Below are 27,673 nucleotides of genomic sequence, written 5' to 3'. Positions count from 1 at the left end.
GTTTTGATAGACATACGTTCAAATCTAAGCAGATTTGATTTTATAAGAAGGTAGAAATTATTCATTGGAATTTTGTATTTCTTACTCATTTTATTTACATATAGAGGAATTATAAAATCAACAAATTACATGTGTCATAGATGAATCTAGATTAAACATAATGATGGGTGGGAGTAGTAAGAAAGAGACAAGCCATCAGTCTCACATGTCAGAGAAAATCATGCCTGCTGTTTAGTAAAGGGGCAGTATGACATTACTGCTTTGTACTTGCACTTGACATTTTTGACACTTTCTGTAAGTCAGAGATGACGCAGATCAGCACTGTGTACTGTTAGCCAAGTATGATGTGTGAAGGCAGTGCCTTCACTGCCAGTTGATTCAAGGAAGAAAGAAAAAACTCCATGACCATCCTCTAGAAAAGAACAGGCTTTTAGAATTAAAATAGAGCTTTCAGGTGAAGATGTATAGGAAAGCTTCACAATATACAGTTTATATATCTAAGTGAAAACACTTTGATTACTAGGAATTGAGGACAGTGTGACATCTTAAGGTGACAGCCTTTTCTTGGCAGCAGAAACATTTTAGACACCCATATTCCCAACCCAGGGATCAAATCCAGTTCTCCCCCATTGTAGGTGGATTCTTTACCTCTTGGCTCAGCTGGTAAAGAATCTGCCTGCAGTGCAGGAGACCTGGGTTCAATCCCTGGGTTGGGAAGACCCCCGGAGAAGGGAATACTGGCGTTACCCACTCCAGTATTCTGGCCTGGAGAATTCTATGGACTGTATAGTCCATGCAGTTGCAAAGAGTCAGACACGACTGAGCTACTTTCACTCACTCACTCAGTGATGTTGGTCAGATTCTTACTGAATCAATAATGACATTTTTTAAGAAATGAAAAAAATCAAGGATCAAAAAGCAAGTGGAAATAATAGTTCAGCTCTTACGTATATAAGAGAGGAGAGTTTAGTAAAGCCAGTGACTTTCAACTGACTTATATAAAGTGAGTGAACATCAGATAAGTGAATACTCTTTGGACCTGAAGACAGAACGTATCTGATTTCAAGGAATGGAGAGAGCAGCTACTAATCACCGCACCTCTGAATTGAGCAGCATGATTGACCTTGTCCTTATTTGCTAGTGTGCTAGTTAGGGTTCTCCAGAGAAACAGAACTGATAGGGTGTATGTGAGAGTGTGAGTATGTATGTGTGTGTGTATAGAGGGAGAGATGGAGATTTATTTTAGGGAATTGGCTTTGGCGATTGTGGGGGTGAGTCTGCAATAGGATGGGCAGAAATTTGGGTATTGATGTTGCCACCTAAATTGCTAAATCCATAGGGCAGGCCAGCAGGCTGGAAACTCAGGCAGGATTTTTATGTTGTAGTCTTGAGGCAGAATTCCTTCTTCTTCAGGAAGGCTGTTTTTGTTGTGAAGGCCTTCACCCAGATTATTGAGGGTCATCTGCTTTCCTTAAAGTAAACTGATTATAAATGTTAATCACACACCCAGATACCTTCACAGCAATGTCTAGATACGTGTTTGACCAAACCGCTGGGCGCTGTAGCCTGGCCAGGTTGGCACATAAAGCTGCCACCGTACTATGCTGCTTCTGTTTTTCCTGTGTGTCTGCAAGTGCATCATGTTGGTCATACCAGACTGTGAGCTTCCTGGGGGCATAGACACTGAATCTTAACTCCTTATTGTACATCTTATATCGCCCCGTGCCTGGTGCATTGCATTAGTACCAGTTGCAGCAGTAATATCATCTATTCAAGCCAGATATCTGCCAAACCATCTGCCACATGTGACAGCATGCCCCAGTACTCTAGAGTCTCCCCTACTTTGCAGTAACAGATGGGAGAGAGTTCCCAGTTGACCATGGGAAGATAAAAGGAAATGGAAGGAAAAGGACCAGGAAATCAGAGTAGGCAAGAAGAAAAGAGAACAGTTGAGACGGGGGAAAGATGAAGGTCCCACATGGCTGAAGAAAGCAGCGTGCTTTCTCTAGCCCCCTTCACCTAATTCCTGGCCAAGTTAAATCCATGCTCAGTTTCTGAATCACTGTAGCATTTCTTTCCCATTTTCCTTTTTGCTCAAAGCCACCCCTTCTTCCCAACCCCACCCCCAGCCTATCACCACTCCAGGTCATTTCTCATCCTCAGGAGGTTGTTCTGAACTCTCTCTCAGTAGCGATGTAAGGTATTAACCCTCCGAACGGAATATTTTTCAGTCCAACATCCTCATCAGAACTGAAAAGCCTTTAAGACACATTAGTAAAGAAATGTCAGGCCCTGGTAGGCCTGATTAAGAAAAGATTCTGATGCCAGCAAAGCTTATGGCATTTTGAAATGCTGCCCGCTTGCAACTCTGACTGCCCTGACATCTTATCTCATAACAGCATTTGCATCAGAAGTGTGTGCATGTCTCTTGGCCTCCAAATTCTGCCCGGCCCTCTCCACTTTTCATGAACAGCAGAGAAGAAGTGCAGAAGTTAGGGACGTGGGCTCCCCCTCCTCCTCCCCTGCTGGCTTTATCCGACCCCAGCACTTGCAGGCTGAGACAGTGGACAGGAAACACTTAGATTTGGGACGGAGCTCAGAATGGGGGCAGAATTCGCATTAAAGGAGATATCTGACCGCCTTTGTGGTGTGTTCATCTGCAAGTGTTGAACATCCTGCACACACAGTGACACATGGTCAGATGGGATCTAGTCCCTGCATTTGAAAGATTTTTCTTTCAACAGAATTATGTTGTATGGAAGGACAAACCAAGCCCAATGTCTGAAAAAAGCAATCACAGACTTCTTTCACAACCTCAGCTTTTGGTTATACAGAATGTTTAAAATATAATTCAGTTCCTAGAAAGAAGTATAAGCCAGTTCCTTAAGAAGGAACTTTTTTTGCTGTTGTTCAGTTGCTAAGTTGTGCCCAACTCTTTGTAACTCCATGGACTGCAGCATGCCAGGCTCCCCTGTCCTTTACTATCTCCTGGAATTTGTCAGATTCATACCCATTGAGTCAGTGATGCTAACCTCTGCCACCTCCTTCTCCTTTTACCTTCAGTCTTTCCCACCATCAGGGTCTTTTCTAATGAGTCAGCTCTTTGCGTCAGGTGGCCAAAGTATTTGAGCTTCAGCATCAGTCCTTCCGATGAATATTCAGGATTGATTTCCTTAAGGATTGATTGTTTTGATCTCCTTGCAGGCCAAGGGACTCTCAAGAGTCTTCTCCAGCACTACAATCTGAAGGCATCAGTTCTTTGGCACTCAGCCTTTTTTATGGTCCTGCTCTCACATCTGTGCATGATGACTTGAAACACCATAGGACTATACAGACACTATACATAAGACTATATAGACCTTCGTCATCAGTGATGTCTTTGCTTTTTTAATATGCTGTCTGGGTTTGTCATAGCTTTTCTTCCAAGGAGCAAGCATCTTTTAATTTCATGGCTGCAGTCACCATCCACAGTGATTTTGGAGCTCAAGAAAATAAAATTTGTCACTACTTCCACTTTTCCTCCTCATATTTGCCATGAAGTAATATGACTAGATACCATAATCTTAGTTTTTTGAATGTTGAGTTTTAGACCAGCTTTTTCACTCTCCTCATTCACGTTCATCAAAAGGCTCTTTAGTTCCTTTTCACTTTCTGCCTTTAGAGTGGTATCATCTGCATATCTGAAGTTGCTGATATTTCTCCCAGCAATCTTGATTCCAGCTTGTGATTCATCCAGCCTGGCGTTTCACTTATGTACTTTGCATAGAAATTAAATAAGCAGGCTGACAATACAAAGCCTTTTTGTACTCCTTTCCCATTTTTGAACCAGTCAGTTGTTCCATTTCTGCTTCTTGACCTAGACACAGGTTTCTCAGGATACAGGTAAGGTGGTCTGGTATTCACATCTCTTTAAGAATTTATACACAGATCGCTGAGATAGAAATTTCAGTCATTCTACTGTAAATGTATTTCCAGTTTATGACTTCTTTTCATAGCATCCTTGAGAGATAGCTTCTGGATGCTTCCTATCTCAGGAAGTGGTAGAGTTCTTGCTGTTCTGTTGTTAGAAAGATTGTCATAGGTGAAGTCTGCATGCCAGTAACATTCATATATTGGTCTGGCTCTGCTTGAGGGAAATACTTTGCTGCTTATCAGAGCCCTTCTGGTTTTTAAAAACATCTGTCATGATTCCCCTTAATGTTTTTTCTTTAGCTTAAATAGCTTGGTTATGCTAACCATTACTGAGACAAATGATGTTTAGATTATACAGCCTTCTTTTTCTCTTTCTCGATAATTATACTCATCAGCAACTATCGCAAGAATTGGTGTCCAGTAACCGACAAGGTCCTATTGTATAGCGCAGGGAACTCTGCTCAGCTCTGCTCAGTGTGGCAGCCTGGATGGGAGAGGAGTTTGGGGGAGAATGGATACATGTGTATGTATGGCTGAGTCCCTTTGCTGTCCACCTGAAACTATCACGACATTGTTAATTGGATCTACTCCAATATAAAATTAAAAGCTTTAAAAAAAAAAGTTGGTATCCAGATTTGGATGTAATATTTCAGTTGTACTTCATAATTTTGGCCTTTGTAAATCAAAACTATATAAATTACAAGCTAAATTATAGTTATAAATTGTACTGTTAATTTGTCCTGAGACAGACAATACTGACTTTTTAAAACAGGCACACCTAAGCTCATGTGAAATTTCCAGATCTCTCTCACATGAGCACACATCTCCTTAGACTTGTTGCACATTTGATTTTTTTTTAACCTAATTGCGGGCTTTACATTATTCTTACTTTAGTATGTTGATTTTGTCCTGTCTTTCTCTGAGTCAAACCTTGTGAAGCTATAAGCTTTTCATACCTGGTAGCTTCTTCTGTTTGTCCTCTTAGCGCTGAGATCGACCCTCAGATTACTGACCAGAGAGTTGACAACTGTAGAAATAAATGTAGAATTCTGAGTGAGCATTTGAGAATTTTAATTAATCGCTAGTAACTACAAGTAAATTCTGTCCTGTCAACCCAGTGGACTATTTTGCAGGATTAAAAATATAAGGAAAAATGAGTTCGAAATATGGAAGCAGTCTGATATAATGTTGAGTTTAAAAAGTATATAAAGTTATGTGTTGCTATAAATACAATTGTATAAAATTATATACACATGGACAAAAACTAGATAATGTATAAAAATAGTTGTGAACATTAGAAAATATACATGACCTTCTTTTAAAACTGTTTATTTTTTTAGAAACATGCAAATTTAAGTTGCCTCTCCCGTTTCTGTGCCTCTCTCTACTGCCTCAAGGAAAATCTGTGTCTTTAGCTTTTCTCCTCCCTCCCTGCATATATAATATCCTTTTTATTAACTGACAAAGACCTGCAGTGTAACTTATGGGAATAGATACGAGTTCCTGATCTGATCATAGTAAATTTCTCCTGTGACTTATGTTAGAATTTTCATTAATTCTTTTTGTTTGTTTGTTTCCTTTCTGAGAATGGGTTTATAATTCTAAGCATAACATTAAGTCATTTCTCTAACCTGTAGCACTTTCAAATTTAGGAGTGCTTTTCCCCATTCAGTATGTCTTTTATATTGTGGTTTAAAAAATCACATCTGGTGCGTTTTTATTGCTTTGAAAGGTCTCATCTTCAATCTAAATCTAAAATAATATTCTAATGAGTTTCCTCAAAAGAGTTTATCACTGAAACAGTCTTAGCATCGTGTATGCTGCTCACTAAGTCTGTAATGAATAAATATTTGAAACTGTAGTCATAATTTTTCATGCATCTGATACTGTCTTAATAATTCTGTTGTGGCTATGTGCTATATTGATTTTTGTGCTACTTCTGTGGCATGAATGAAATGTATTATCCCACTTAAACCATTACGGTTTCCTTTCGAATTACATATTCACTACTTGATCTTGTCATCAAGCATATCCCATTTTCTGTATTGCAGTGTTCAGTCTTAAGATTTACTACTTTAATTCTCAATGCCATATAAATCAAAATAGAACAGGTAAATTCAGATCAGAAAACTAGAGAGGAATGAGCAATAGTTAAATTTTTTTTAATCACTTTTCTAAATTAGTACTGTTTTCTGATCTGGGGATTTGCGGATTTCTTTTTTCATCTCAAGATTTATAGGAATGAATCACAGCCGTGCACTATAGAGGAGGGAAGAGGGCACAGCTTGACAAATCTAGCAGCCACCTTTGCTCGTCCTCAGAGCTTTGCCTGACACCCTTTTCTTCACATTGTGACCGCATACTCTGGGCTGTCTTCCCACCATTTTGCTATTTCTTTTTAGGCTCTTTTTGAAAATATTAGAATTCCTTAAAGTTTGACCACTAAAGTCCTCCTCTCTTTTCAACTTAAACTCTTACCTTAGGCATTTTAATCTATTTCTATTAATATGACTTTACATGTCATCCAAGTGCCAATTGATAATGCCGCTGCAGTGCTGAACTCTGGCCCCATGCTGTCAGCCGTCTTCACATCATCAGCAGCACTCGCACCTCTCACAGGCCCCATCTCCCGGGTGAACTCAGCCTTTCTCCGTTAACTTTTTCTTTTAGTCTCTTCCATCTCAGTAAGTTGTGTCTCCATCCACCAAGTTACTTATGTCCATCCCATGAAAATCTTTGGCATTTTCATTCCCTCACTTCCTACATCCATCTTCTGTTCATTTCATCTCTGTGTCCAAAAGGTAAGTAGTATTTGCCTTCTTTTGTGTCCCTACTGCCACCACTGTAGCTCAAACCATCTTCTCTCTCAGCTAGACGGAGAAAACCTACCTGGTTTCTTCTCTTCCAGGGTCATTGCCCCCACCCCTAATTCCACATCTAGCAAGCATCTTCAGATCCTCTAAATCCAGTTTGTGCTCTTCCCTGCTCAAAACCCTTCACTGGGTCCCTTTGCCCTTAGGGTGGTACATCCTCCAGCCACACTAATACTTTCCTTTTCTAGGATTCATGGACCCCATTTCCATATTTAGGCTATTTGTGTGCTCTTCCCTGTCTAGAAAGTTCTTTCCCCAATTCTGTATTTCTTCTGTTTTTACTTCCCCAGACATTTCCCCTTATTCCCAAAACCACTGTTACACATAATACTGCATTTTCTCTTACACACATGTTCGTTCTCTATCTCAGAGTAGACTATACACTCCATGAGGGCAGAAAATATGTGCTTTTTTAAAATTTATTTTTCTATAAGTGGATTTCATTGGTAAAGAAGGCATTCAAGTCTTAGTTAACATACCTGTGGTGCATAGGTAAAACCAGAGTTCCCGAAGATGAGTACTCTAAACAACAAAATTAAAATGTCTCATATAGTTTAGACTATGTAGGATTTGGAATGTACAAATTCCCTAAGTTGGATGCTCTTTCCCTGGGGCTCCATTTGCAGGGAATTTCATGTACATATTCAGACATGCAGACTTGCATAACTGCTTATTATAGAAGTATTCTTGGTTACTAAATGTCTAACAGAGTTAAACATACAGGGTTTCCTGTATATGGAAGAAAAGTAATTTCACCCTTTCTCCGTGCCTTGGCACGTCATGATGCCAGCCTTACATTTACTTGACTTCCAGAATTTAAATAGGTGGTGATGTAAATCAGAAGTTAATGTTTCACCTACTGACACTAAGTAACTAAATGATGAGAGAGGTAAATCCTTCTCAATTTGGCCACAGACTGGGAATGACATTTACTCTAATCCCATCCCTCTAAGTTAGATTGACAACAGAATGATTTATTTCCATCATGCAAAAGATGAGGAATCAGAGGAGAAGATGGAGAAATTAAATTGTTTGACAAAGATCACACAACAAGCTGGAAGTCTCTGGAGATCAAAGTTTCATCTCACTGAATGACACTGCATTATAAAGTGAGATAAATGCATCTCACTATACATGTGCTTAATGAAGTATGCTCAGTAGATAGTGCCTCTAATTTTGTTTTTAATTGGGTTGAGATTTTATCATTTCAGCTCAATCCTGTTATATTTTATATGTGTTACATTTTAAATCTCCATCTTAAAGATTTGAACTGGAATGGGAATTGAAGAGTTACTACTTTTCTTAGGCATTTTTCCACATGCAGTCTTACATTGATCTTAAACTAGAGTCAGATATGTTCCAAGAGTTTGCTCGTTCTGCACAACAGTTGTACAAACTGTCTGTAAGAGGCAGTCATTAAAAATTAATTTTTAAATGAACTTTAGATGTACTGTATAGATTTTCTAAAGGCTGTATATTAAGAGTATGCATACAAAATATTTTCTTTGCCCAGTAGTGATAATAATAGCTGACATTTATTGAACTCTCTTACTCTGTAATGGACACTGTTGTAATTATTAACTATTTTTATTTTTATGCTCAAAGCAACTCTGTGAGGTAGTTAATATTATACTCTCTATTTTATAAATGAGGAAAGTGATGCACAGAGTGCATTAATCCTTGCTTGAAGATGGTAAAGCCAGTATTGGAACTGAAATTATTCTAGCTATAAAAACTCCACTTGTTACCTAAGATGCCTTTTAATAAGTAACTTTGCCCTTGTTGAAATCATTTCAAACCATCTCAGAGCCTAATACAAATCTGATATTATTTGATGATTACACTTTTTAAACTATTTGTGTTTTGTGTTTACATTTTTGAACTTTTCTGCCCACCTAAAATTTCACTTGGAGATAGTTTGTAAAACTGGCTAAAATTCAAAATTGAACTGTGGACTGTAAAACCAGAAGAGACTCAAAACTGTATTTCTTGGTCCTCTAAATTTTATAGGTACCATTTAGTCTTGGTTGCTACTCTCTAAACACGCAGTGTCTCCTGTTTTTCAAAGCTGTTAATCCTTATAAACGTTTCATAATGTTGTATCCCAAATGTCTAAGTTTGATTTTAATTTTTGTTACAGTTTTGATGTAGTTTTTCCTTCTCAGTAAAAAAAAAAAAAAAAAATACAAGCTATTCTCAAAATATTTTTAACCATATTTCACAGAGTAAGCATTCATAGGCCGATTTTCAGGGTAACCCAAGGATATGTTTTACATTTTACTTACCATTGGGAAAAGAAAAAAGAAGAGCAGTTAGCAGCTGAATATAATTTCTAGTAGTGACTAAAAGTCTTATAGCTTCCTCTGTTTAGTGACTAACAATTTGGTCATCCTTCTAACTTTGATAAATAATCAGCCGCTTTCCTAAGGATTTAGGAGTAGTTACTATTTAGATTTAGATAGTTACTATCTATATATGTACATTTTTTAACAGGTAACATTTACATAAACTTAAAAATATTTGTTATTTTAACGTTTATTCTTGGTGTACTTCATGTTAGTACCAGTAATTCCTTTTCCTATGTGCACTGATTCTCAGGTAGCACATACTAGAAGCTAATAGAAAGGTCAAATCCCAGTTATTCATGACTGTAGAGGTTTTACTCCATGGACTGTACATCCTGGCATGTGGTGGTTGTGGCAACAGTGGGAACCTAGGCAAAGAGCAGTTTGTGTCTTGTTGGGGTGAGTCTACCTTTTAGGACTTATGTAATGTCCTTCAGTCCTAAACTTCTAAAGTCATGTTTGAAGATAGGAATGCAACTACATGTACTAAAATATGACCATATTTTAGTATCATTTCTGTAAAGTGTTAGAAAATAAAGGAAAGGTTAACAAATTAGTCTGAAACTAGGAAGTAAATAGCTACAGGTAAATTTATTTCTGCATGTGCAGTGAAACAGGTTCATCTGAGGAATATTATTCGTAGTATAGCTGGTTGTACTGTAGCCTCTGGTTTCCTCTTACTATCCTTAAATGGTCAGGAAGGGAACATCATTGTGGATTAAATGCAAATCTGTAGGCTTTTTAATTCTTGCTGTTCTCTTGTCTTGCGGAACAGTGTTTTACTTAGTGGGCAAGATACTGAGGCAGTGTGTGGTGATAAGGAAGGAAAGAAAAGAGCTTTAATTTTCATACTTTTAAAAATACTTGTTCTTAAGAACACAGCTGGCTTGATTTCTGTTGCTGGCACTAGGTATCAAATACAAGAGGTATCCAGGTTACTGAATTTTGCATGACTCTTGGTAAGAGTTTGTGGTATTTCCTGTTAGAGAATCTTATTTCTCTCATTGTCTGGTTTTCTAGTCCCTCCCTTCCCTACATTTTGTGAATATGATAATGATAATATTAACTGGTTTATACAGTGAATCCGTATACATTAATTACTTGCAGTTCCACAGAACAGTGATCCACTTGAGCTAGAATTGTAATATAAACTAAGAGCTACCAGTTGCAAACTTGTAAATATAAACTACATGCGCATCTTTCCTTTAAGTGAGACCAAAGTCAATTGACTTTAATTTGCATTACTTTTTATAGCCAAAATGGTGGTGGTTTTGTTCTCTATCTTGGAAATATTACCCCAAACAGTAAAATGAATGCTTAAAATTAACTGCTTTATTTACTAACTCAGTGTCTTTGTATTCTTGGGTTTGAATTTGTTGGCACATGGCTTGAAATTACATACTTAAAATGAGTCAATGTTCATTAATTTCAAGAATTTAAAATTAAAAAGTAATCATCTCAAAGGGTAATATGGCCTTGTTTGTTTACAGCATGTAGAAATTTGACATGTCTCCCCATAACCCAAACCACAGAACTTTCTCTCCCAATACACGTTGCATTCTTTAGCCTAATGAAGCTATGTGTAAGATTTTGGGGATGCATTCCCTAATTTTGTGTATTTACGGAAACTCGTTTTCCCTCTTATATAATCAAATGACATTTCTTCTGATGACCTATACTTGTATAAATGCAGTAGTTATGTCTTTGCCTACTAATATTTGTTATTCATATATTTTTCTGAGGAGAGTTTAGTTTTCATTTTATTACTTTTAGATGTGTTACCTCATTAAAAATAACTTTTTGGTGTCGATATTTCAGCTTTGAGTTTTAATGCCTGGTTATTTCAAACAAACTATGGTGTTCAAAAATTACAGTATTACCTAGAATTACTTATCTTCCTCCTTGAATGTAAAATACCACTGAAAAGAATAATATGCAAATGAGATGTATTATATATTAGTTTGGGCATCCTGGTGGCTCAGCAGTGAAGAATCCGCCTGCAGTGCAGGAGATGCAGGTTCGATCCCTGGCTCAGGAAGATCCCCTGGAGATCTTAAAATGGCAACCTACTCCAGTATGCTTGCTGGGAAAATCCCACTGTCAGGGGGAGCCTGGGAGGCTACAGTCTATGGGGTCACAAAGGGTCAGACATGATTGAGCAACTGAGGATGCATGCCATACAGTAATTCATTAGACTGATTCTTTAAAAATCACTAATCTTTAGCCTAAAAGAGATGATTTTCCATGGATATTTTGTTTTTCTGATTTTTCTCTGTAGCAGATACCTCTGTCCTTATTGTCAAGGTGGACAAACAGAGCTCTGGTGTTTAGAATCGGACAAGTTGTAGGTGATAGAATCAGGGTATGACCAGCATTCCAATTCACTCATTTTACCCACGAGACTTAGAGTAATTTTTTATTGTATATTACCAGTGAATGTGGTCGTCTTTTTGACAATCAAATTTTCACCTATTACTGTGTGTCCCTGTATCCTCTAAAAGCAATGGTTTATCTATTGATATGATTTTTAGTAAAATCCATCTGGATTGGGCATTCTCTTTGGTTAATATAGATATATCTAAAAGCCCTACTTTTAAGTTGTGTTGTTTGTCAGGATTCACATTCTCTGTGGTGTCATTGAATATGGTGAACCTCACAATAGTGTAATACCAAAAGCAATTCAAATTTGAACCTGATGGATTCAGTTCATAAGTAGGACAGGTGAGTGGATGGGTGATCTCAGGTAGGCTTCACTGACTAAAGTGACTTTTAAAAAGTGATTTGAGGGCAGATATTTGGTGGACTAGTAGGTTGTTCCAAGCATAGGAGGGTGGCATGAAAGAATATACAGGCAAGAGTAGGTGAGAAAGACAAAGGGTTCATTTAGGAGAAAAGAATGGCTACTGGGACAGGGTGTGGGAGGAGATGAGATCAGACATATAAATTGGGAAAGAGTTGTGGAACCATTTGGAGACAAGAAAAACACTGTACTTTAAATGTTGGGAAAGCCAACACTCTGATTAGAGGAGAAGGTACGATGAGGGACTTCCCCATGGTCCAGCGGTTAAGATTCCACGCTTCCAACGCAGGGGGTGCGGGTTCAGTCCCTGATTGGAGAACATGAGGTGCAGCCAAAAAAAATAAAAATAAAAAAGTGTGGTGAACTTACACTCCAAAAGAGAATGATGGCAGTTCACTGTTTAATACGGAAGGCAGTGATTGGGCGGAGCAAAAAAATTGAAGTGATTATTAAGCAGGAGACCATTAATATATCATTCAAACTAGGACCCTTAATAGAGTGAAAGGGAGTTCTGTGTAATAGTTTTCCTGGGACAAAGTGTGTAAAGTGGAACAAGTCCTGGGCAAATCAGGGCATATGGTTCTCATGTTGTTATTCATTGCTTACTTGGAGCTCATTCATAGATTACAAAGATAGGAAATATTAAAATCCTGAGTTTTGAAAGTGCTATACCATAATATTCCTTAACAAAATAAACTGTAAATAGTTGTATCAGACTCTGCCCAAGACTAGCAGGACCCATCACTGAGGTTGATTTACAGATGCTGGCGTTTCCATGACAGTGTGGCAGGATGCTTATGTGTTGAGACAGGCTGCCTAGACTTGAGAGCTACTTCTGCTGCTGGGTAGCTGGGAATCTTGAGCAAGTAAGATGGAGATAATCGGGAAACCTCCTCTCTAGATTAAAGTCAAATTTAAATGAGGTGACATACACAAAACACTTAGCACAATGCTAATGTCACGTACTAAGCAACCAAATTCTGTCCTTATTGTTTTTCCTATGATTAGTGCAATCACTACTCCTGTTTATATATTGGTGGTTAGCATGTTTTCAATTTAAGCTAATTTAAAGTAACAAATACTGATGTTGCTGGTAGCTTTCCACCTTTTATTTGTAATGATAATTCCGTAATTAAAGAAATGTTTGGAAAACTAATTTTCATTCCAGCTTCCATAGAACACAATTCACATTTCACCTTCTATATATCTATGCCAGTTCTTATTTTACAGATGTAGACAGACAGATTGTCACAGTCATGTTATTGAATTATTGAATACAGCAACTCTCATTTTGCTTTCAACTAAGTCTTAAAGATGTTTTCAGTAGCATTGTGTTTCTCGGATCCACTTCCTGTTGTGCAGCAGACTGCTGGCTAAAGAGTAATCATTTAATTTTCTGTTTTAGTTTTTTTTTTTTTTTAAAGGATAAATTTAGTTTTGCTAGGGGGTAGGGTATGTCTTGGCAACTGAAAATAATGATGTGTTTTAGATCTTTTCCTTGGTGGTTCAGGAAGTAAAGAGTTCGCCTGTAATGCAGGAGACCCAGGTTCAATTCCCTGGAGAAGGGAATGACTCTCCACTCCAGTATTCTTGCTTGGAGAATTCCATGAACAGAGGAGCCTGGCAAGCTACAGTCCATGGTGGGGGTGGGGGATTGTGTCACAAAGAGTTGGACATGACTGAGTGACTTTTGCTTTAGATCTTTTATGCTTTATGGAGAAGGCAATGGCACCCTACTCCAGTATTCTTGCCTGGAAAATCCCATGGACGGAGGAGCCTGGTAGGCTGCAGTCCATGGGGTTGCTAAGAGTCAGACAAGACTGAGCGACTTCACTTTCACTTTTCACTTTCATGCATTGGAGAAGGAAATGGCAGTCCACTCCAGTGTTCTTGCCTGGAGAATCCCAGGGACGGGGGAGCCTGGTGGGCTGCCGTCTATGGGGTCGCACAGAGTTGGACACAACTAAAGCGACTTAGCAGCAGCAGCATGCTTTAAATAATTCTTCAGAGAGATTCTTGAGATTGTTATCAGTAATGCAACCTGAACATGCCCTTCTTTGGTCCACTTGAATTTTTTTAAAATTGAGATATACTTTCTCTACAATATTGTGTTAGTTTCTGCTGTTCGGTGAAGTGAATTAGCTCTGTGTATGGTCCACTTGCGTTTATTATTCCTTTTTCCTAGAATGTTCTTTCCTCAGATATCTACTCAACTCATACCCCCCACTTTCTATAAGTCTTAATATCATTTCTTCAGTGAAACCTTCTCTGACTACCCAATCAAAAACCAGAGCCTCTCTCCACTCTGTATTCTTTCTTTAGATTCATTTTCATACATGACAATTATTTCAGAAGCATTGTGATCATCCCCATACTTCTGAGATATATGTATATTGCTGGAGTAATTATAAACTCTGACTCTGTGATGCAATAAAACTTGTGCTTCCGTAATGTCTCAGTAACCTAGTCCTTAGGGAATTGAGCTTTCTTTCTGAATTGAAATTGCTTGTAAACAAGGTTATAGAATGTCTGATCTTTTTGATTTGGGGTAAGTTGCAGTGTCAGTGGCTAAGGGTGAAATAGCAGCACTGTTTCAAGTATAGCCCTCTGGAGGAAAAGCAGAAATGAATTTCTCTTTAAATGGAAGAGAACATTCCTACTCCTGGTCTTTGAGACTCAGGAACCTTGGGACCTACCTCAGCTTAACAACCTCTCTGTGTGTGTTAGTCCACGCAGGGCACCATAACAAAATATCATAGACTGGCTGACTTAACAGATTTGTTTTCTCACATTTCTGGAGACTGAAAGTCCAAGATCAAGGTATTACTAACAGAATTGATGTCTGGTAGAGGCTCTGCTCTTGACTTGCCGATGGCTGCCTTCTGATTCTGAGCTCTTCTTTATACCCATGTAGAGAGGGAGCTCATGTCTCTTCTTGTAAGGACAGTAATTCTGTCAGATTAGGGCCCCATCCTTATGACCCCATTTAGCCTCAGTTACTTCCTTACTCCAAATTCAGCCACACTAGTGGTCTGGACTTCACTGTAGCAATTTTGGAAGGACACATACATTCAATGCATGACATGCTGCATCCCAAACTATTTCTGTTTCTGAGTTTAGTTAATTAAACTTTTTTGAGAATCTTTCCATAGGCACTATGCTAGGTACCAGGGAGACCAAAGTGAATTATTCCATGCTCAAGAATGTAATAATTTAGTGAGGGAAATAAATGTGGATACAACTAACTAATATGATCAATGTTTTTTCTAAGTTTGAAGGTGAGTAGAAATTTGCTAGGCAGATTTATGTAGAAAGGGATATAAAAGCAAAGAGGGTAGCATGAACAAAGGGTAGTGTATTCGGGAAATGATGAGCAGATCAATGTGGACATTGTGTGGAGTGAAGTAGGGGGCAATGGACTCAAACTTAAAATATGAAACTCCTCTGTAGTGTTTGTCTTCACTAATGGTGTCACAGCATTATCTGAAAAAGTAGAAAGACAATGAAGAATAATGAAGAGACTAGGAATGATTGCCACTTATAACCTACAGAGGAGACTAATAGTACAAATAAAGTACAGTAGAACAAAGCATGTAATTAGTGAGATTATTTTAAGGGAACAGAATTTCCATACACATTGAACTAAGTATATATGCTTAGTGTCATATTTGAGAATCAGGGTGAAATTTTAAAATCTGTGATTATATTAGAGGTGGGAAAAATGTTGCAATCACAACTTCAAATAAGGAAAGATATTAGATTAAAAATCTTTGGTTTCCTCCATTGTTTCTATGTAAAATTTGTAAAACTGTGCATTTTTTTCATGTAAATATTTAAAAGTCACTGTTCACTTCCCATCAAGATAGAGGAACAGAGAGTGGATTTACCCTTCTACTTGAAACAACAATGAAAACAGACAAAATATATGAAACAGTGGTTTGCAAGATACTGAGCGTGACGCATTCAAAGAAACTAATGCCTGATAGATGAGAAACAAAAGGAAATGGTCCCAACGAATACTGCAGATTACTATTGTAAGAGAATTTCTGGATCACTGCACAGAATTACAGCTAATCAGTCAACAGGTCGACTCACACACACACACACACACACACACACACACAGAACCCTCAATTAATCCAAAAGAAGACAAAAGAAAAAAAAGGAAAAGGGAAAGAAAAAAGAATAGACGGGACAAATAGAAAACGGACAGCAATGTGAGCGACATAAACTTAATTCCATGGGTAGCTCTGATCAAAAGAAAGAGGTGGTGACTTCAGAGCATATGCTCTCTAGGAATTAAAAAAAAGCCATTTCTCAATGGTAAAGGAGTCAATTCATCAAGAGGACTGTTAGAATCCTAAATGTATGTACCAAAGACACAGCAACCTCAAGATGTATGAAGCAAAACACAGGTAAAATTGCAAGGAGAAACAGGCAAATCCACATTTACAGTTGGAGATTTGGATGCTTTGTTCTCAATAGTTGATAGAAGGAATAGACTGAAAATAAGCGTGAATATTGAACACCCAAGCAACACTATCAGTCAGTTTGATCTAATTGATATTTATGGAGTATTCCAACCAATAACATTCTAATACACTTCCTTTTCATTTGTATACGGGAACATTGATCAGGAAAGACCATATTCTGTGCCGTCAAAACAAGTCGCAGTAATTTTAAAAGGGTTCCAGTCATGGAAAGTATGTCCTTTCACTATAAAGGAATTATGATCGAAATCAATAATAAAAAGTTTCCTGGAAAATCCCCCAATATTTGGAAATTTATACTTCTGAACAAGCCATGGATCAAAGAAGAAATCAAAGGGGATTTAGAAAGTAAATTAGACAAAATGAAAATACAACAGTTCAGAATGTGTAGGATGCCACTAAAGCAGTATTTAAGGGGAAATTTATAACCTAAAATGCCTATATTGGAAAAGAAGCGAGATCTCAAATCAGTGACCTCAACTTTTACCTTAAGAAACTAGAAAAAGAAGAGAAAATTAAACCAAAATAAGGAAATGAAAGATAGTAATAAAGAGCAGAGGGCAATGATATAGAAAATAGAAACGCAGTAGAGAAACTCAGAATTCATTCCTTGAGAAGATCAATGATACTGATACATCTCTACCCAGGATTGTATGTTGAGTAATTTTGTACTGTATCCTGGACATAGGAATGTTATGGCATAGAGAATTTGGATTCTATTATAAATCAAATGATCTGTCTCTGATAGAACATACTCTCTTTACTGGAGAATTGGGGATTAAATGGAAATACATTTATACAAACATCAAAGATTTTAAATTGGAATGTAAGTATAGTACTAAGCTATCTCAAAACTATGGTTTTCCAGGAAAAAAAAAAAAATGCCCCTTTTGCTTTGAGTCTTTCTCATGAAATCCTCCTAACCTGTGCCCTTGGCTTTTCCTGCTGAAGCACATCCCTTTCTTTGAGAACAACCATCTAACCCCAGCACAGCCTTGACTTGAGATGCTTTGCTCAGTTTCAGGACCTGCGGCATTTCCAGTGATTCTCCAAAACAGAAACTGCATACTGACCACCTGTGGTCTAGACTCAGTCCAGAGAGGTGCTGTGCTTGGTTTTGCACAGTATGTTTTAAAAGTCAGCATTTGTTGCTAATATATAACAGATAAATAGTAACCCAGGGCTGCATTTCTCCTTAGGCTTTTTCCTTAGGCTCCCCATGAAGTGTTTTTGCACAAATTGTCTCATTTAATTCACAGCAATTCTTATTCAGTAGCTTTCACCATCATCACTACCACATGTAAGGAAAATGAGTCTCAGAAAAGTTAAGTAATCAAGTTCCTGTAGCTAGTAATTGGAGGACTGGTGTTTATACAGAAATATATCGGAATTATTCTAAACTCTGTCTTTATAACATCAAAGCAAGGTTATTTTTATCTTTCATTTCAGTTGAAAAACAACATCATATAATATTATGTAATGATAGCTACAGTGCTCCAGGTGACAAATTTATTACATTATTTAAATTGTGCAGGGTTAACATTTTCATTCATCTGTCAATTTTCCCTAAATTCCCTAAGGCTAGATTTAACACAGGCTGCTTTCTCATTTCTAAAATGTTGACATTTGCTGTTTGTACTGTCCAAATAACTTACTAATTAGTAATTGAGAAATATATTCATTTTAACACTCTTTTCCTATTTATTTAAATACTTTAACATGTTTCCCTTCCATGAAAACAACAGCTAATCACTGCCATGAAACAAGGATAGGCATTGATGTCTTTATGTTTTCTAAAGGAACACAGAACTTAAACTTTACTTTGAATAAAAATTGTTCATGATTTAGATAACAATTTATATCTTTCATCAAGAAACAAATGTCTCTTCCCTGCAAAGATAGACTTGTATATTCTAGCTTAATAAATATTTACTTTTTGTCTGAATAGATTAGATTCTTTAATCCCAGACTGTTTGTGTCTATCTAAATAGTACTGTTATCAGACTAGAGCTAGTATTTCCAGTTTTCCACACATAGACTATTTGACAAATAATTAAATACATGTCTTATACGAAAGTCAACTGGAATTAAATGCTAACTTATTCTTTGGGAACATTTATGGTGTAGGTCATATACCTTACTCAACCAAAAGTGAAGTATTAACCTCCCCCACTTTAGCTTAAATTTTAAAAGAAATTAAACAGGTTCGTTTTTTAAATAAAGTATCTTTTCCCCAAAGCTTTCATTTTTAATTGGGCACCGTCCAAGAAAATTAGAATCAGAGACACTCTTTTTATGTCTGCAGTGAATATTGGTCAAATGCCCTTATCAGGTGTAGTTACAGTTCAGTGAAAAATCCCTGTGTGGCCCAAAGATACCAAGCTTCAGATTTTAGATACTTGTGGCAAAGTACAGTTTTGTACATGAATACATTGACATTGTTATGGAATAGAAGGAGCACTGGATTAGGAATTAAAGAGACCAGAATTATTCTGTTTCTCAGCATTCTGTGTGACCTTGGTCAAGCTATGTATCGCTTCTTTTGTTTTTCCTCAAAGCCCAAAGGAGGGAGCTGGATTGTATCTTTGTGATCACTAATCTAATGTACCATTCATTGCCTTTCAGTGTGCTGTAAGAAGACTGCATTGTACAAAGTATCTCCCAAGAATGGGTTTTAACTATAGCTACAGGACCAGCAGAGGGAGCACAAAGCATGAATTTATGTCTGGATCTTAGGAAAATTGGAGGAGGGTGGGGGCGGAGGTTATATGGTTAAACATTAACCACAGTCCTTAAAGCAGAAGATTGTGTTTTATCAGGTTATGTTCAGCTTGATTTGAGCTATAATTTTGTCTTGAAATGGTGGCATTTTTATAACAATGGACAGAATTCTACCTCTGTAATTACTGGTAGTTATAATAAAGAGCTATGTTCTAAAATGACATTTAATAATGGTTACTTGTGAGGATTACTATGGTTTATGTTCTGTATTGTTAAATATATTTTAATTTAAAAAATCATAATTTTTATCATATCGAATATTCTGGTTGATACTGTAGTAACTCTGCTGTTTGAAATTAACCCAGAACTAAAAGAGACTGTGACTATAAGTATTACAGGCTTTTAAAAGTTCTGTGTATGTGGTACCACATTTATCCCTGGAACTGTGGATTTCCACAAATTTTCCAGATAACAAAAGCGTGTTTCACAAAAGTACTGCCTTAAAATGGTTTAAAAGCATTTCAGATAAGAGATGTTGCTATTGCAGGCAGGGTTTCTCAAATTTTCAGCTTGAGTTTTCAGGGCATGTGCACATTTGAGTCTTTTTCTTGATGCTTTCATTGCTGTGAGCATAGACTGTTGTGCTGAAGAGTAATGGTAGTACATTTTAAGGTAGTACTTTTTTTGTTTTATAATTATACTGTTAAACATTTTGGGAAACCATCTTGACTTTCTCTTCTTCATTAATTTTATTATTTGGATTTTTAGCTGAGGAAGCCAATAGTTTATCTTGTTGATAATTGTGTTAAATCAGACTAATAAGACTTTTGAGTTAAGTTCACAGCTTTCCTTTGGCCATCAATAAACCATTTCTTGCATGGAAATCTTTCTACATTTGTGATTTGAGTTTGTCTCTAGAGCTGGGAATGGGGCCTCCCCATCACCTAGAGGAGGGTTTCTTATGAAGTTCCTGTGAATTTATATTTGATTTCTTGGTGATTCTAAAAAAGTTTTTCCAAACTTTAACTCAAAGTATATTTTATCTACCACCAATCAGTCAATATTTTTGACTAAAAGGATATTTTTCCTAAAAGGAAAGTGGAGTAGGGAATAACTAAGTCTCTTTGTAATTAAAGGAGGCATTGAAAAGGAGTTGGGGAAAAAAAGAGGAATGGAATGGACGTCTCTGCCCTTGAAACTGTGTTCACGAAAGATATGGAATAAATATACAAGCAAAAGATAAAGAAAGATGTGTGTTACAATGTGTAGAACAAGTATAAATTAGTAACTAAATACACAAGGACTGAAAGGAAGTAGGAATAAGAGGATAGAGTTTTTACAAGTCTTAAGATTTTTAATAGTAATGAGGCTGACAGATGTTGAAAAAAGGCATTTACCAGTAAAGACCTATAATTCCAATTAAGACTTCCTGTTCCTATAGCCCTCCCAAAGACTAATTGTATTTGCTAAATTGAGATGAAGGGCTAACCAGAAAGAAATCCTGAAGTTCTAGTTGGGATCTTTGAATTAAGGGTCTACCAACCATCTTCCTGATAAATGGGTTGTAAGAGGAGGTATTCTGCATCATTTTCTAAATACAGTTATTAGTGTCATGTTTCCTTTGCCTATCTTTGTAAAATCTGACATAGAGTAAACATACTTTATTTGGTTGGTTTCCCCTGAGAGGAAATTTCTTTACACTTAGGAAGTGCCTTACGATTTGTGATAATAACTTATAAACTGTTCATCCTGGCTCCTCTTGTGTTCACTATGAGATAATCTCTCTTTTCAAGTGAATGTTCTCATTAGCTATCATTTCAGTCCTAATTGTTGCCATAAATTAGTGACATTGTGCTACAAAATTTTTATTTTTAAGTGGATCTGCTTAGTGTGCAGTTTTTCAAGGGACTAAGAAAGGGTGGCAGAGAAAGACAGTCTGATTTGTGTCAAGTCAGAAGATGCATTTCTATTCTTTATAGAATATTTTTGTATTTTTTAACAGAGAAGAGAAAATACCACAGAACTTCTAATAAGACTTGATTGATATCTTTAGAATTATTAGGGTGGTACAAAAGTAACTGGTTTCGGACCTTGAGTTTTAAAAAATTATAACTAGGTTCAAACATATCTTTATTAATCAAAATAGTAACCGTTACAATCAACACATTTTTGCCAACAAGAAATAGTTTGTTTATTCCTGTAGCATAAAAATCTGTGCTTCAGGATTGGACAAACTCTTGGAAAGCGTTTTCTGCCTCCTGCTGGTTGTGAAAGCATTTTCCCCACAAAAAGTTGTTGAGATGCTTGCAGAAGTAGTAGTTGGTTGTGGAGAGGTTGGGTGAATATGGCGGATGAGGCAAAACTTTGTAGCCCAGTTCATGCAACTTTTGAAGGGTTGGTTGTGCGATGTATGGTCGGGCGCTGTCGTGGAGAAGAGTTGGGCCCTTTCTGTTGACCAGTGCCGGCTGCAGGATGCAGTTTTCAATGCATCTCATTGATTTGCTGAGCATCTTCTCAGATGTACTGGTTTCACCAGGATTCAGAAAGCTGTAGTGGATCAGATGGGCAGTAGGCCACCAAACAGTGACCATGACCTTTTAGCTGCAAGGTTGGCTTTGGAAAGTACTTTGAAGCTGCTTCTCGGTCCAGCTGAACTGGTCATTGCCGGTTGTCATATAAAATCCACATTTCATCCCACGTCACAACCTGATCAAGAAATGCTTCATTGTTGTTGCGTAGAATAAGAGAAGATGACTCTTCAAAATGACAATTTTTTTCATTTGCAGTCAGCTCATGAGGCACCCACTTACCAAGCTTTTTCAGCTTTCCAGTTTGCTTCAAATGCCATAGGACCATAGAACGGTCAACGTAGAGTCCTTTGGCAACTTGTGTAGTTTGTAAGAGGATCAGCTTTGAGGACTGCTCTCAGTTGGTCGTTGTCGCTTCTGACGGCTGGCCACTGCTCTCCTCGTCTTCAAGGCTCTTGTCTCCTTTGCAAAAACTTTTTGAGCCATCACTGCACTATACATTCATAATAGTTCCTGGGCCAAATATGTTGTTGATGTTGTGAGTTGTCTCCACTGCTTTATGACCCGTTTTGAACTCAAATTTAAAAAACCACCTGAATTTGCTTTTTGTCTAACATTTCTATAGTCTAAAATTAATATAAAATAAAAAGCAAGTAATGAGTCATTAGCAAAAAAACATAAAGCAAGAAATGCACGTTAAAATGATGTATAATATAACCATATTTATTTCAGAATGTATTCCAGTATCAAATGGCAAAGTTCAAGAGTGTAAAACCTCAATTACTTTTTCTCCAACCTAATACATACTAATTACAAAATACCTTGTGTCTTGCATTGTGCTTGGGTTTATATAAGGATACACATTTTTAAGTATGTTATCTGTGAAAGAAGTATAAACAAGTAAGTGAAGACTAGGGATAAAGTTTTTCTTTTCAGATAAATCAAATTACCGGTTTTTTAATTTAGTTAGATCATTCTTACTCATAAGCATTTCTGACCAAATTTAGTCAAAACGGGAAAAATCTGCTTAAGAAAACAACACTTCTGCATTATGTCCACTTATTATATGTCTTCCATTGAATTACTTTAAAGGTTAAAAACATAAAAGAGGTTTTTCATGCTTGTCTTTGTGAAAAATAAAATTGTTTTTAAGCTAATGATAGGTTCTCTTGTTTCATGCCTTTTTTTTTTTTAACTACAGTTATCAGGTCATGTATTTTATCTATTATTTAAAAAATATTTTTTTTACTTATAATAACTCATGTAACATTATTTTAAAAGTTATTAGTTATCTCTCCATTTTCTTTCTGTTTCCTCCCTGTGTTGTCTCTGTAATCAGGAAAATTCAGTTCCTGAGTGTCAAGCATTTTTTGAAAGAAGTATTGTTTAGTTGAATACTTGGTTGTGTTGCCTGACATGCACACAGTGCCAATTATACTGGACATTGTAACCATAATTTCAAGTTCTTTCCAAGATACCTAGTGTGTTTTTATGGCAAAGAGATCGGATTCTCTAGTTGCAATTCAGGATGTGCCCTTGCTTTATAGATTTTTATAAATGAGTGTCTTGTATCTTTTGCTTTCACTTCAGAGTGTTAGCAGATGAGTTACTGCATTTTCCTTCGAGTGTTGAACCAGGGAGCAGTATAGACTTGATGGCACTTCAGTGTGGACCAGCACATCTTCCCCTGCGTTGTGCTCTGTTCTGCTAGTCCACTAAATATTTGCATTTTAACAAGCCTTACTGGACAAGTCAGCAAGCGGGTGATACTGAGGTTTCTTATTTTGTATTCTACCTTCTTTTTTTAAATTTGGCTGAGCCAGTTCCTAGTTATGGCATGCAGGCTCTAGTTCCCCAACCAGGGATTGAACCCAGCCCCTCCTATTCCCCCCCACCCCACCTCCTGCATCTTAACCCCCATCTTAACCACTGGACCATCAGGGAAGTCCCTGTATTCTCCCTTCTGTGCCATAAAAACCAATGCCATTTTAGCACTTGTCCAGGATGAAAATGAATTTTAAACAAGTTACTCTATACCTAAAATAATGCTTATGGTTATTAAGTCACGTATGTGTGAATGAGTGGGCAGTTTGCTCTAACCTTGCTTCTTTTTGTAAATGTCAGTGTTTTAGCAAACATAATTGTGTAGTTAGTTGTTTTCTTCATCTTAATTTTAGGTCCTTAAAAATAAGATTTTTGTGTTCTAAAACAAAGACCTCTTGTTTCCAATTTTGTAAGGCAGGATTATGGATGTCTTTGCAGTTTCTTTTACTAGAGTAAGAACGATAGACGAGAAATAGAAGGACATTATTAGTTGCAAGCATATTTGGACCCTGTTTTATGCAAAGCACTGTAAAAAGATCTTCAATCAAAGCTGTACATGAACTTAGTTAGCATTTGGGAGAAAAACCATATTTACAATACATGTATGTATTTTACATATGTGTGTAGGTGCATGGCAATTTAATAGCATAAAGCAGCATATTAAATAAGTAGGAGTACATAGTTTGATAAAGAGGAAAAGCCTGCCTGCCAAGGTCCTTTCTTAAAATACCATTTCTATTATATTTTGCAAGTATCAATACAAAGGGACACATTTTATGAAATAAATTTGTTCTAGTCTTGAAAGACTTTGGGTCTTTAATCACTCATAGGTGTTTAATGCTCAGATTTCCTCCATATTTATTAGAACCATTTCTTCCTCAGCCTTTCCCCCAACCTCTGACTTGGTCTGACTATCTTTGGCAAAGGCAACTGAATCTTGTCTTTGGCAATCATTGCTCTGCTCAACTTTCTCTGGATAGATGGAAGGATTTTTCATGAGAAGCAGAAAAGTGGAATGAAGAAGAAAAACATTGTGCGAACAGACCAATATTTCAAAAGCAATAGTTACCATCTTCCACTCGCTACAGATAGGTTCATCTACATGCACAACCTCCAAGGTCCTCTACCCCACGCTCCCAGTACAGGTCAGCAGTCATTTCACACTGCATCAGTAGTCAGTCTTTGCATGATTATAACCAGATATTTTTTCATGGATGATCCATATAGTATAATATGGTAATAATTACTTCCTTAGAAAAATGTCTTTAATCTTTAGAATAAAATTTTGGCAGGGTTTAAAATTCTATGTTTGGTGTCATTTTTACTCTGCATGTAGGAGACATGCCTCATTGCTTTGTAGTTGTTAAGACGTCTAATGCCCTACTAATTCTTGACAGTTTGTACATGGTCCTCTCTCCCTTTCTCTCTCTCAGTTTTTATGAATTTTTTTGTCTTTAGTGTTTTAAAATTCCAGTCATATGCTATTTTGCTTCCTTTTTACCTGTTTTCTGGATTCATGATGAGCTCTTTTAGTTTGGAAATTCATGTTTCTCAGTTTTGAGAACTTTCCTTGGAATAATTATTTAGTAATTTCCTACTTTCCATTTTCTCTGCTCTTTTAGAACATCCTATGTTAAACTTTGTGGACCAGATCTCTGCCATTTTTCCACTATTTACCATCTCTGTCTTTTCTGTTCCACTTCCTGGGAAAGTTCTTCAAATTTATTTTTCAACTCTTCTATTGGTTTTTTTCATGTCTGCTGTTATATTTACATTTTCCAAGAGCTCTTTTTTGTTCTCTGATATTCCTTTTTATATGACTTCCTTCTTGTTCCATGGCTGCAATAGATCTCTTCCTTTAGCTTAGTAATTGTAATCATTTGGGGATTTTCATCTTGTCCCTGCCTTTTCTCTGTTTCATCCAGATTCTTTTTTTCTTTTTGACTTTTTCTGGTTATCGTGGCAGAGTTGATATTTAAAAGTGAGCCACTAAAGAACATATTGGAAGTTCTGTGTGTTGGGCTTTGATGGCTGGTGACTTCATTTCAGAGTCCTTCAGCTGAGCTAGGTTTCTGGAGAATCTCCAAGTGTCAGTATCTCCAGGTTCTTCTGTCTTTCACTTCTCGGTTTTTTTGTCTTTTTTTTTTTTTTTGGCTCTACTGTACAGCTTGTTGTTGTTATTCAGTTGCTCAGTGGTGTCTGACTCTTTGTGACCCCATAGACTGGAGCACGCCAGGCTTCCCTGTTGTTCACCATCTCCCAGAGCTTGCTCAAACTCCTGTCCATTGAGTCTGTGATGCCATCCAACCATCTCATCCTATGTCAGCCCCTTCTCCTCCTACCTTCAGTCTTTCCCAGTATCAGGGTCTTTTGCAGTGAGTAGGCTCTTTGAGTCAGCTGGACAAAGTATTGGAGCCTCAGCTTCAGCATCAGTTCTTCAATTGAATATTCAGGGTTGATTTCCTTGAGGATTGACTGGTTTGATCTCCTTGCAGTCCAAGGGACTGTCAAGAGTCTTCTCCAACACCATAGTTTAAAAGCATCAATTCTTCAGCACTCAGCCTTGTTTATGGTTCAACTTGTTACATCCATACATTACTACTGGAAAAACCATAGCTTTGGCTCAGTGGACCTTTGTGGGCAAAGTAATGTCTGTGCTTTTTAATACTGTGTCTAGGTTTGTCATAGCTTTTCTTCCAGGGAGCAAGCATCTTTTAATTTCATGGCTGTAGTCACCACCTGCAGTGATTTTGGAGCCCAAGAAAATAAAATCTGGCACTGTTTCCATTGTATCCCCATCTGTTTGCCATGAAGTGATGGGACTGGATGCCATGATCTTAGTCTTTTGAATGTTGAGTTTTAAGCTAACTTTTTCACTCTTCTTTCACCTTCATCAAGAGGCTCTTCAGTTCCTCTCCACTTTCTGCCATAAGGGTGGTGTCATCTGCATATCTGAGGTGATTGATATTTCTGAAGTCTTGATTCCAGCTTGTGCTTCATCCAACCTGGCATTTCTCATGCTGTACTCTGCATATAAGTTAAATAAGCAGGGTAACAATATACAGCCTTGATGTACTCCTTTCCCTATTTGGAACCAGTCTGTTGTTCCATAACCTGTCCTAACTGCTGCTTCTTCACCTGCATACAGGTTTCACAGTAGACAGGTAATATGGTTTGGTATTCCCATCTCTTTAAGAAGTTCCCCCAGTTTGTTGTGATCCGCACTGTTCAAAGGCTTTAGCATATCAGTGAAGCAGAAGTAGATGTTTTTCTGGAGTTCCCTTACTTTTTCTAGGATCCAGCAGGTATTGGCAGTTTGATCTCTGGTTCCTCTGCTTTTTCTAAATCCAGCTTGTACATCTGGACGTTCTCGCTTCACATATGGTTGAAGCCTAGCTTGAAGGATTTTGAGCACAGCTTGTGGGATCTTAGTTCCCTAACAAGGTATTGAACCCAGGCCAATGACAGTGCAAGTGCTGAGTCTCAAACAGTGGACTGCCAGGAAAATTTCCCACTTTTTATTTTTTCTTAAGTAATTTGTCAGTAATTTTCCTGAGTTTATAAACCACACTTGATAGCATTTTCTGAGCTGATTGGGGGATGAAGCCAAAGGTTTCAGTGTTCAGCATCTAGGTTTTTACCTAATTACTTTCAATATAGTACTCCCATTGTCACTTGGGCCTTATATCCCTAAGTCCAGAGTCTGCCTGCTTCATCCTTGGAGAGTGAACACCGCCATTCTTTTCCCAGGATGGAGGTAGGCACTTATTGAACTAAATGGGAAAGGAGAGGGAACGCAAAGTCTGACTTTTTCCATTTTTAAAATTAATTAATTTTTTGTTGCCCTGGGTCTTCCTTGCTGAGTGGGGGCTGCTCTGTAGTTGTGGTACACGGGCTTCTCCTTGCAGTGACTTCTCACTGCAGAGCACAGGCTGTAGGTGCACGGGCTTCAGTAGCTCCAGCATGTGGGCTCAGTAGTTGCGGCTCATGGGAAGTCTCACTTTTTAATCCAGACTTTCAGTCACCTGTGTTGGGCCTCATCTGCATCCTCCTTTAAATACCTGGTACTGTCTGAAGCAGGGCAAAGACTAATAGAGTTTTGCCAAGAAAATGCACTGGTCATAGCAAACACCCTCTTCCAACAACACAAGAGACGACTCTACACATGGACATCACCAGA

At 37.4% G+C, this 27,673-nt stretch overlaps 1 protein-coding gene across 2 annotated transcripts in view; it reads left to right on the top strand.

The window, feature by feature from the left end:
- The window catches only part of DYM (dymeclin), a 391,990-nt gene that overhangs the window by 218,061 nt on the left and 146,256 nt on the right, over positions 1-27,673 (top strand). The window lies entirely within an intron of this gene.

Source organism: Capricornis sumatraensis, chromosome 21 (assembly GCF_032405125.1).
Source record: "Capricornis sumatraensis isolate serow.1 chromosome 21, serow.2, whole genome shotgun sequence".
NCBI lineage: Eukaryota > Metazoa > Chordata > Mammalia > Artiodactyla > Bovidae > Capricornis > Capricornis sumatraensis.
Note: the sequence above shows the minus strand (reverse complement) of the source record. Positions and strands in the feature narration are given on the sequence as shown.